Below are 13,105 nucleotides of genomic sequence, written 5' to 3' on the forward strand. Positions count from 1 at the left end.
TGGCAACCGAGCGCACTGCTTCACACCCACAAACATACTGCTCGCCGGAGGTGAGCTGCACGGGGGAGGCAAGCGAGCTACACGGGGGAGCGGCAACCGAGCGCACTGCTTCACACCCACAAGCATCCTGTAGTGCGGATGAATTCAACATCAACCAAAACAAACTTCATACCGGGGGAGGAGAAATTGAGGGGGCACACACACACTGTACTGCATGCGGAGTCGCGGTGCTCTGCACCAGCACAGCCGTGCTGCTCCAGCTGCGGAGGTGGGCAGAGGGCCGGCTCACCGGCGGGGGGGTGTGGATCGCGCAGTGATACGTCCATTTTGCATCATGCTTTTATATCAATATTTATTGCATTATGGGCTGTTATTACACATTATGTCACAATACTTATGCCTATTCTCTCTTATTTTGCAAGGTTTACATGAAGAGGGAAAATGCCGGCAGCTGGAATTCTGGGCTGGAAAAGGAGCAAATATTAGAGACCTATTCTGCACAACTCCAAAAGTCATGAAACTTCACGGAGGCACGTTTTGGAATATATAAAAAATACTGGCGAAAGAATCAACCAGATGGGGCCCACACCCTGGCCACGAGGGTGGGGGGCACGCCCTACCCCCTGGGTGCGCCCCCTGTCTCGTGGGCCCCCTGGCAGGCCTTCGGTGCCCATCTTCTGCTATATGAAGTCTTTCATTCGAGAAAAAAATCATAAGCAAGCTTTCGGGACGAAACTCCACCGCCACGAGGAGGAACCAATCTAGGGCTCCGGCGGAGCTGTTCTATCGGGGAACATCCCTCCGGGAGCGGGAAATCATCACCGCCGTCATCACCATCAATCCTCTCATCGGGAGGGGGTCAATCTCCATCAACATCTTCACCAGCACCATCTTATCTCAAACCCTAGTTCATCTCTTGTATCCAATCTTCGTCCCAAAACCTCAGATTGGTACCTGTGGGTTGCTAGTAGTGTTGATTACTCTTTGTAGTTGATGCTAGTTGGTTTATTTGGTGGAAGATCATATGTGCATATCCTTTATGCATATTAATACCCCTCTGATTATGAACATGAATATGATTTGTGAGTAGTTACGTTTGTTCCTGAGGACATGGGAGAAGTCTTGCTATAAGTAGTCGTTTGAATTTGGTATTCGTTCGAGATTTTGATGAGATATATGTTGTCTTTCCTCTAGTGGTGTCATGTGAACGTCGACTACATGACACTTCACCATTGTTGGGGCCTAGGGGAAGGCATTGGGAAGTAATAAGTAGATGATGGGTTGCTAGAGTGACAGAAGCTTAAACCCTAGTTTATGCGTTGCTTCGTAAGGGGCTGATTTGGATCCATATGTTTCATGCTATGGTTAGGTTTACCTTAATACTTCTTTTGTAGTTGCGTATGCCTGCAAGAGGGGTTAATCATAAGTGGGATGCTTGTCCAAGTAAGGTCAGTACCCAAGTACCGATCCACCCACATATCAAATTATCAAAGTACCGAACGTGAATCATATGAACGTGATGAAAACTAGCTTGACGATAATTCTCATGTGTCCTCGGGAGCGCTTTCCTTTATATAAGAGTTTGTCCAGGCTTGTCCTTTGCTACAAAAAGGATTAGGCCATCTTGCTGCACCTTATTTACTTTTGTTACTTGTTACCCGTTACAAATTACCTTATCACATAACTATCTGTTACCGATAATTTCAGTGCTTGCAGAGAATACCTTACTGAAAGCTGCTTATCATTTCCTTCTGCTCCTCGTTGGGTTCGACACTCTTACTTATCGAAAGGACTATGATAGATCCCCTATACTTGTGGGTCATCAAGACTCTTTTCTGGCGCCGTTGCCGGGGAGTGAAGCGCCTTTGGTAGGTGGAATTTGGTAAGGAAAAATTTATATAGTGTGCTGAAATTTACTGTCACTTGTTACTATGGAAAGTAATCCTTTGAGGGGCTTGTTCGGGGTATCTTCACCCCGACCAGTAGAGCAAAGAGTTGCTCCTCAACCTACTGAACCTACTGAAAATGTTTACTTTGAAATTCCTTCGGGTATGATAGAGAAACTGCTAGCTAATCCTTTCACGGGTGATGGAACATGACATCCCGATTTGCATCTAATCTATGTGGATGAAGTTTGTGGATTATTTAAGCTTGCAGGTATGCCCGACGATGTTATCAAGAAGAAGGTCTTCCCTTTATCTTTTAAGGGAAAGGAATTGACATGGTTTAGGCTATGTGATGATATTGGATCATGGAACTACAACCGATTGAAATTGGAATTTCATCAGAAGTTTTATCCTATGCATCTGGTTCATCGTGATCGTAATTATATATATATAATTTTTGGCCTCGGAAGGAGAAATCATCGCTCAAGCTTGGGGGAGGCTTAAGTCAATGTTATATTCATGCCCCAATCATGAGCTCTCAGGAGAAATTATTATTCAAAAATTTTATGCTCGACTTTCTCTCAATAATCGCTCCATGCTCGATACTTCTTGTATTGGTTCTTTTATGATGAAGACTATTGAATTCAAATGGGATTTATTGGAAAGAATTAAACGCGACTCTGAAGATTGGGGTCTCGAGGAAGGTAAGGAGTCAGGTATAACACCCAAGTTTGATTGTGTTAAATATTTTATGGATACCGATATTTTTCGTGAATTTAGCACTAAATATGGACTTGACTCTGAGATGTTAGCTTTTTCTGTGAATCCTTTGCTACTCATGTTGATCTCCCTAAGGTGAAGTGGTTTAAATATAATCCTCCCATTGAAGTAAAAGTAGTTGCACCTATTAAAGTTGAAGAAAAGACTATCACTTATAATGTTGATCCTGTTGTTCCTACTACTTATATTGAGAAACCACATTTCCCTGTTAGAATAAAGGATCATGCTAAAGCTTCAACTGTGGTTCGTAAGAGTAATACTAGAACACCTACACCCCCTAAGCAAATTAAAGTCGAACCTAGTATTGCTATGGTTAATGATCTCTTGGCCGATAATATCGATGGGCATGTTATTTACTTCTGTGATGAAGCTGCTACAATCGCTAGACCTGACACAAAAAATAAACATAGACCTGTTGTAGGCATGCCTGTTATTTTTGTTAAAATAGGAGATCATTGCTATCATGGCTTATGTGATACGGGTGCTAGTGCAAGTGCAATACCTCATTCCTTATACAAAGAAATTATGCATGATATTGCACCTGCTGAGATAGAGGAAATTGATGTTACAAGTAAGCTTGCCAATAGAGACACTATTTCACCAGTTGGGGTTGTTAGAGATGTTGAAGTCTTGTGTGGGGAAGTTAAATATCCGGCTGATTTTCTTGTTCTTGGTTCCCCACAAGATAACTTTTGTCCCATTATATTTGGTAGACCCTTCTTGAATATTGTTAATGCTAGGATAGATTGCAAAAAGGATGTTGTTACTATTGGTTTGGGGGATATGTCTCATGAGTTTAATTTTGCTAAATTTCGTAGACAACCCCATGATAAAGAATTGCCTAGTAAAGATGAAAATATTGGTCTTGCTTCTATTGCCGTACCTCCTAATGATCCTTTAGAACAATATTTGCTCGACCATGAAAATGATATGTTTATGAATGAAAGAAGGGAAATAGATGAAGTATTCTTTAAACAGGGACCTATTTTGAAACACAACTTGCCTGTTGAAATTCTAGGGAATACTCCTCCACCCAAAGGTGATCCCGTGTTTGAGCTTAAACCATTACCTGATGCTCTTAAATATGCTTATCTTGATGAATAGAAGGTATATCATGTTATTATTAGTGCTAACCTTTCAGAGCAGGAAGAAGAGAAATTATTGAAAACTCTGAAGAAGCACCGTGCTCCTATTGGATATACTCTTGATGATCTTAAGGGCATTAGTCCCACTCTATGCCAGCACAAAATAAAATTGGAGTAAGACGCGAAATCGGTTGTTGATCACCAATGATGGTTAAATCCTAAGATGAAAGAAGTGGTAAGAAAAGAAATACTAAAGCTTCTGGAGGCAGGTATAATTTATCCCGTTGCTGATAGTCAGTGGGTAAGTCCTGTCCATTGTGTCCCTAAGAAGGGAGGTATTACTGTTCTTCCTAATGATAAAGATGAATTGATCCCACAAAGAATTGTTACAGGTTATAGAATGGTAATTGATTTCCGCAAATTAAATAAAGCTACTAAAAAGGATCATTACCCTTTACCTTTTATCGATCAAATGCTAGAAAGATTATCCAAACATACACATTTTTGCTTTCTAGATGGTTATTTTGGTTTCTCTCAAATACCTGTGTCAAAAGAGGATCAAGAAAAGACAACTTTTACTTGCCCTTTCGGTACCTTTGCTTATAATCGTATTCCTTTTGGTTTATGCAATGCACCTGCTACCTTTCAAAGATGTATGACTGCTATATTCTCTGACTTTTGTGAAAAGATTGTTGAGGTTTTCATGGATGATTTCTCCATATATGGAACTTCTTTTGATGATTGATTAAGCAACCTTGATCGAGTTTCACAGAGATGTGAAGAAACTAATCTTGTCTTGCATTGGAGGAAGTGCCACTTTATGGTTAATGAAGGTATTGTCTTGGGGCATAAAATTTCTGAAAGAGGTATTGAAGTTGATAAAGCTAAGGTTGATGCTATTGAAAAGATGTCCTGTCCTAAGGACATTAAAGATATAAGAAGTTTCCTTGGTCATGCCGGTTTTTATAGGAGGTTCATTAAGGACTTTTCTAAAATTTCTAGGCCTTGATTTCTACACCTATTGTTCAGCCACCTGATTAGAATTTACCCTTTGAAATTATGTGTGATGCTAGTGATTATGCCGTAGGGGCTGTTCTAGGATAAAGAGTTGATAAGAAATTAAATGTTATCCAATATGCTAGTAAAAATCAAGACAGTGCTCAGACAAATTATGCTACTACTGAAAAAGAATTTTTAGCAGTTGTATTTGCTTGTGATAAATTCAGACCTTATATTGTTGATTCTAAAGTAACTGTTCACACTGATCATGCTGCTATTAAATATCTTATGGAAAAGAAAGATGCTAAACCTAGACTTATTAGATGGGTTCTCTTGCTACAAGAATTTGATTTGCATATTATTGATAGAAAGGGAGCTGAGAACCCCGTTGCAGACAACTTGTCTAGGTTAGAGAATGTTCTTGATGACCACTACCTATTGATGATAGCTTTCCTGATGAACAATTAGCTGTCATAAATGCTTCTCGTACTGCTCCATGGTATGCTGATTATGCTAATTACATTGTTGCTACATTTATACCACCTAGTTTCACATACCAGCAGAAGAAAAAGTTTTTCTATGATTTAAGACATTACTTCTGGGATGACCCACACCTTTATAAAGAAGGAGTAGATGTTGTTATTAGACGTTGTGTACCTGAGCATGAACAGGAACAAATCCTACGCAAGTGTCACTCCGAGGCTTTTGGAGGACACCCTGCTGGAGATAGAACTGCACATAAGGTATTGCAATCCGGTTTTTATTGGCCTACTCTCTTCAAGGATGCCCGTAAGTTTGTATTGTCTTGTGATGAATGTCAAAGAATTGGTAATATTTGTAGACGTCAAGAAATGCCTATGAATTATTCACTTTTTATTGAACCATTTGATGTTTGGGGCTTTGATTATATGGGACCGTTTCCTTCCTCTAATGGGTATACACATATTTTAGTTGATGTTGATTACGTTACTAAGTGGTTAGAAGCTATTCCAACTAGTAGTGTTGATCATAACACCTCTATTAAGATGCTTAAAGTAGTTATTTTTCCGAGGTTTGGAGTCCCTAGATACTTCATGACTGATGGTGGTTCACACTTTAATCATGGTGTTTTTCGTAAAATGGTTGCTAAGTATGATGTTAATCATAGAATTGCATCCCCATATCATCCACAGTCTAGTGATCAAGTAGAACTGAGTAATAGAGAGCTTCAATTAATTTTGCAAAAGACTGTTAATAGATCTAGAAAGAATTGGTCAAAGAAACTTGATGATGCATTATGGGCCTATAGAACTGCATATAAAAATTATATGGGTATGTCTAATGGTTTATGGAAAAGCATGTCACTTACCTCTAGAACTAGAACATAAGGCATATTGGGCCTTTAAAGAGCTCAATTATGATTTCAAACTTGCCGATGAGAAGAGGATTTTTGACATTAGCTCACTTGATGAGTGGAGAACCCAGGCCTATGAGAATGCCAAACTGTTTAAAGAAAGGTTAAAAGATGGCATGAAAAAAGGATACAAAAGCATGAGTTTAATGTAGGTGATTATGTTTTGCTATAGAACTCTCGTTTAAGATTTTTTGCAGGCAAACTCCTCTCTAAATGGGAAGGTCCTTAAATTATCGAGGAGGTCCATCGTTCCGGTGCCATAAAAATCAACAACTTTGAAGGCACAAATCCGAGGGTGGTGAACAGTCGAAGAATCAAAAATTATATCTCAGGTAATCCTATAAATGTTGAAACTAATGTTATTGAAACTGTAACCCCGAAGGAATACATAAAAGACACTTTCCAGAACGTTTCAGACTCCGAAAAGGAATATGTATGAGGTACGGTAAGTAAACCGACGCCAAAACAGTTCTAATAGTATTTTTTCTCCGTTTTGGAATATTTAAGAAAATAGGAAAATAAAAAGTAGCCCGGGAAGGACATGAGGCGTCCACGAGGGTGGAGGGCATGCCCTACCCCCCTGGGCGCGTCCCTGCCTCGTGGGCACCTCGTGTGCCCTCCGGACTCGGATTTCTTTCACGGTACTTCTTTCGATCGGTAAAAAATCATTATATAATCTCCCGATGATTTTGACCACCGTACCACGCAGATATCCTCTGTTTTTGTTTCGAGCTGTTTCTGCTGTAGATTTAGAGCAAGATGTCATCTCAAGATTCGACGGAGAGAGCTATGTCTCACATCTCATTGCTGACCCAAAGACCTATGGGGACCTATCTCTTTGTGGTCGATCTACGGATGATGAGGAGGATGCTCATTTGAGGATGATCAATGATTCAAGTTCGGAGGAGGAGGATGTTCCTCTACCTCAACCTGGGGATATGCACGTGAAGTTCAAGAAGTCTAGTTTCCCTAAGAGGGCTAAACTGTCTAACAACCGATCTATTCTTTCTCGTTTTCGGCAGAAAAGCGAAGGAGATTTATGTGACAAGATCCTGAAGCTGGAATCGGAGGTCAATGATTTAAAGGAGGAGATCGCTCTTCTCAATTACAATATGAAAAAGTTGAAGGCACAATTGTCATCATCAACAACTCCACCATCACCACCCCCGAGGAAAGAGATATAAACACATGGGTATGGGCACTCCCCTTGGCAACTCCCAAGCTTGGGGGAGGTGGCCCGGTATCGTATCACCATCACACCTTTATCTTTACCTTTTTCTTAGTTCGATCCTTTTGGTAATATCTTGATCAAGTAGAATAAAGTTTTAGCATGACTTAGTCTTGAGTTTTCCTTTATGATCCTTCTATGTAATCGAGTCTGTGAGCTATATATATAATAAAGATTAGTTTTGAGTCAAGGGCTTGGTTATCTTACTATGATCTTGAGAGAAAAGAAAGAATAAAAAGAAATAAAAAGATCATATGGATCTTATGTAGAGTAATGACTTCACATATAAAGAAGTATGATGAATAAAAGTTGTTGAGAGTTGACAAACATAGTTTTGGTCATCGTTGCAATTAATAGGAAGTAATTAATAAAGAGAGGTTTTCACATATAAATATACTATCTTGGACATCTTTTATGATTGTGAGCACTCATTAAAATATGACATGCTAAAAAGTTGATGTTGGACAAGGAAGACAACGTAATGGGTTATGTTTTCTTACATCCGAAATAAATTATATTGTCATGGATCATCCAACATGTTTAGCTTGCCTTTCCCTCTCATGCTAGCCAAATTCTTTGCACCAAGTAGAGATACTACTTGTGCTTCCAAATATCCTTAAACCCAGTTTTGCCATGAGAGTCCACCATATCTACCTATGGATTGAGTAAGATCCTTCAAGTAAGTTGTCATTGTTGCAAGCAATAAAAATTGCTCTCTAAATATGTATGATTTATTAGTGTGGAGAAAATAAGCTTTATACGATCTTGTGATGTGGAAGAAATTAAAGAGACGGACTGCATAATAAAGGTCCATATCACAAGTGGCAATATAAAGTGACGTTCTTTTGTATTAAGATTTTGTGCATCCAACCATAAAAACACATGACAACCTCTGCTTCCCTCTGCGAAGGGCCTATCTTTTATTCTTGTCTTTTACTTCATACATGAGTCATGGTGATCTTCACCTTTCCTTTTTACATTTTATCCTTTGGCAAGCACCATGTGTTGGAAAGATCCTGATATATATAGCTAATTGGTTGTGAGTTTTCATGAACTATTATTGTTGGCATTACCCTTGAGGTAAAAGGTTGGAAGGAAAAACTATAAGCCCCTATCTTTCTCTGTGTCCGATTAAAACTTCATACCCATAAGTATTGCATGAGTGTTAGCAATTGTGAAAGACTAAATGATAGTTGAGTATGTGGATTTGCTGAAAAGCTCTTATATTGACTCTTCCCGATGTTATGATAAATTGCAATTGCTTCAATGACTGAGATTATAGTTTGCTAGTTTTCAATGAAATTTCTGATTCATACTTGACATTGTGAATGAATTGTTACTTTAGCATAAGAAATCATATGACAATATATATTTATGTTGCCGTTATAAGATTGATCATGATGCCCTCATGTCAGTATTCTATTTTATCGACACCTCTATCTCTAAACATGTGGACATATTTTTCGTTATCGGCTTCCGCTTGAGAACAAGCGAGGTCTAAGCTTGGGGGAGTTGATACGTCAATTTTGAATCATGATTTTATATCAATATTTATTGCATTATGGGCTGTTATTACACATTATGTCACAATACGTATGCCTATTCTCTCTTATTTTACAAGGTTTACATGAGGAGGGAGAATGCCGGCAGCTGGAATTCTGGGCTGGAAAAGGAGCAACTATTAGAGACCTATTCTGCACAACTCCAAAAGTCCTGAAACTTCACGGAGGCACGTTTTGGAATATATAAAAAATACTGGCGAAAGAATCAACCAGAGGGGGCCCACACCCTGGCCACGAGGGTGGGGGGCGCGCCCTACCCCCCTGGGCGCGCCCCCTGTCTCGTTGGGCCCCCTGGCAGGCCTCCGGTGCCCATCTTCTGCTATATGAAGTCTTTCGTCCGAGAAAAAAATCATAAGCAAGCTTTCGGGACGAAACTCCGCCTCCACGAGGCGGAACCTTGGTGGTACCAATCTAGTGCTCCGGCGGAGCTGTTCTGCCGGGGCTAGGAGGTGGTGGCGTGCCGGAGGGGTGGGGTGGTGGCGCGCCGCGGGAGTGGGAAGGGGTGGGGTTGGTGGGGCGCCGGGGGGGTGGTCGTGGTGGGGAAGGTGGGCAACAAGGCATGAGTTGCTGCGGGGTAGAAAGTGGGGTGCGAGGGTTGGCCTAATGCAGTTTTCTATTGTTACTGTGCGGTCCGGGTAGGTGAATTGAGGAGCACGAAAGTGTTAGCAGAATAAGAGATTTGTGTGTAGAATAAGGTCTTAAGGGGTGTATTCCAAACGTAATTTATTTATGAAGCGATCGTAAGATTTTTTTTTCAAGGATGCGTCAAAAGCTTGACGCATCAGAAGCATAGATAGAAAGTGCCAAGAATGGCAAACAAGTCTTTACAACTCCACGGCTTACAAAGCCAAAAGGATGATCCACATGCGGATCACTCGCCGCTATCCAACCTCACTACTCTACGTGGCAAGGAGCCGTGCTCACGGAGCAAACCCGCGGCCCTCCAGTCCTGCCCCTCCTCGTCATCCTCCTAAGCACTACCTCTGCCGAGGGGGAAGCACCATTGAACACTATGTCATTCCGGTGTCTCCAGATCGTCCATGCCACAAGGGTGACCACCGTCCAAATCTCTTTCCTTAGCTGCCTCTGCGGAGTGAGGGCGGTCCACCATTGCACCAAGGTAGCATCTGCCGTAGGCATCCAAGAAGGCTTACCCCACGCATTGGTAATACAGGACCAAACTTGCCTAGCAAACACACACCCCAACAGCAAGTGGTCAATGGTCTCCTGGGCTTGGTCACAAAAAGGACATGCAGAGGGGTGAGGCAAGTGACGTCTTTGGAGTCTATCTACTGTCCAACATCTGTTCCGTGCCGCAAGCCATGCAAAGACCTTGCAAGTGGCCGGCGCCCTGGATCTCCAAATCTGAGTAGCGCCGTTCGCCTCAATCCTACCCGCAAAACATGCCATGTAAGCGGATTTAGCCGAGAACTGCCCAGTGCTGTCCCAAGCCCAATGGATCCTATCCTCCGTCCCTGGCGTGAGATCCACATCCTGCATTCTGTCCACCAGAGCAATGAACTCGAGCAGAGCACGCGTAGTCATGTCCGGGGAAATATCTTGCCACCATCCTTCCACCATGGCCTGCCTGACCGTCTTCAGCCGCGCTGGCTTTCTCACAAAAGCATACAGGTTAGGCATTAGCTCCTCAATCCGGCCATCCCAGAGCCACCAATCAGTCCAGAAGCGCGCTGATTCGCCGTCGCCAAGCACGCAACGTGTTGCCGCTCTGTAGATCCCCAAGGACTCGCACGAAACTTGCAGATTGAACTCGTTCCAAGGTCTGTGGGGGTCAGTTCTCTCGAGCCATGGCCATCTTGCCCGCAGCGCCGCGTTCAACAGTCTCAAATTGGGAATCCCCAGGCCGCCGAGCTCCTTGGGCGTGCAAACCTGATCCCAAGCCACCAGGCAGTGGCCTCCCTGCACGTCTCGACGCCCCTTCCACAGAAATCCACGGCAGATCTTGTTGGCTGCTGTAATAGTCTTGACAGGCAGATCGATCGCCATCATGGCATGAATAGGCATGGAGGCAAGCGTAGTACGAATGAGCTCCAGCCTGCCCGCGCGGAAGAGAAGCCTGGCCTGCCAGGCAGGCAATCGGTCAGCCATCTTGTCGATCAGGTACCGTAACTGCGCGGCCGAAATCTTCCGTAAACCCAAGGGCAGCCCAAGGTACTGACAGGGCCAACCCAGCACCTGACACTCCATCTCGGTGGCGATCTGAAGCACCTGCTCCTCCGTACATCTGATTGGGTGGGCGGAACTCTTGATTAGATTCGTGTGTAGGCCCGACGCCGCGCCAAAGTCGTGAAGCAACACCGTGCATGCCCTGAGACTCTGCAGATCTGGCTTGATGAAAGTAACCACGTCGTCAGCATATATGGACGTGGTACTCCGAAGGCCATTGGGCGCGAGAGGCCGCAGCACCCCAGCCACCGAGGCCGAGCGCAGGAGGTGGTGAAGAGCTTCCATCACCAGGACGAACAGAAGTGGCGAGGCTGGGTCCCCCTGCCGCAGGCCCTGTCTGTTGTAGATGATCTCGCCGGGAATGCCATTGAGCAGCACCCTAGTGGAAGAAGATGCAAGTAAACCGGCAATCCACGACGTCCACTTGGCTCCAAATCCCATGTGCCGTAACACATCCATCAAGAAGGCCCAGTTCACCGTGTCGAAGGCCTTCGTAATATCTAGCTTGAGCATCACCGCATCCTTCTTAGTGGCATGTAGCTTCCTAGCCAGCCCTTGCTGAACGCGCTCTGGTGCGCCCCGACCAAGTCCGGCATCTCCTCGGCCAACCGAATAGCCAACACCTTCGCCACAAGCTTCGGGAAACTATGTATCAAGCTAATGGGTCGGAACTCCCGGATCTCCATCGCGGCTGCCGTCTTGGGTAGCAAAGTGATGAAGGCCTGATTAATGGACGTGAGACCACGGAAATCCAGTCTCTGTAGGGAACCGAACGCCTCCATCACGTCGTCCTTAATGACCGACCAACAAGCCACATAAAACCTGGCCGGGAACCCGTCGGGCCCCGGCGCCTTATCCAAGCCTTGCGCGCGCACCGCGGCCAAAACTTCCTCCTCAGTGAAATCACGGTCCAAATGATCTAGAACCTTACGTGGCATACCAATTTCCTCCAAGTTGAGCGTGAAATCCCTCTCAGCAGACTCCCCAAGCAAATGGGAGAAGAAGGAGTCCACGGCCTCGGCCATAACCTCGTGGTCAGCAGTCAGAACTCCGTCCACCCGAAGCTTGGGGATGTAGTTTTTTCGACGACGGTGACTAGCGTGGGCATGAAAATATTGCGTGCACGCATCCCCCTCCCGCAGCCTCAGAACCCTAGACCGCTGCCTAGCGATCGTGCGCTCAAGCGAAGCCAAACCCAACAGCTTATGCTTGAGCAGCCTCCTGAGCTCCATTTCCTCCACCGTAAGGACACGACTCTCCATGGCGACATCGAGTCGCAAGATGACCTCATTGGCGATGCGGATTTGCTGCTTGATACTTCCGACGTACTTGTTGCTCCAACTGGCCAAGCACTTGGCCGTAGCCTTTAGCTTGGCCGCAAGTCTCTTGAAAGGATTCCGCACCCACGGCTGACTGCTCCACGCCGACTGAACCACGTCCTGGAAACCATCTATCTTCGTCCAAAAGGACTCGAAGTGAAATCGCCGACCTCTCCGCAAGTTGGCCTCAAGCACCAGGTGCAACGGACAGTGGTCGGAAACACCCGTGCTGAGCGCAGAGAGGAACGATGCTGGGCTATAGGGCCTCCCACTCCACAGACACAAGCACTCTGTCCAACTTCTCCAACGTGGGCGCTGTGCGCTCGTTCGACCAGGTGTACCTCCTGCCGTTAAGGTAGACCTCATGCATGTCCAAGTCCGAGATGCATCTCCTAAACCGCCCCATCATCTGCCTATTTATTCTGTCGTTGCTCTTGTCGGACGGGTCCGCAATCAGGTTGAAATCACCGGAGAGCATCCAGGGACCTGCATGTAAACCCCGGATCTCCCTAAGCTCCTGCATGAAAACAATCTTCTCCGCGTCCTCCTGGGGCCCGTACACCCCAGTGAACCACCAACCAACCGACTCAAGACATTGCACCATGCCGTGACCGAATTGTCCGTGACATGGGGGTTTGAAAGCTGCACACCACTCGACTTGGCTGC

The sequence above is a fragment of the Triticum aestivum genome, chromosome 7D, assembly GCF_018294505.1.
Source record: "Triticum aestivum cultivar Chinese Spring chromosome 7D, IWGSC CS RefSeq v2.1, whole genome shotgun sequence".
Lineage (NCBI taxonomy): Eukaryota > Viridiplantae > Streptophyta > Magnoliopsida > Poales > Poaceae > Triticum > Triticum aestivum.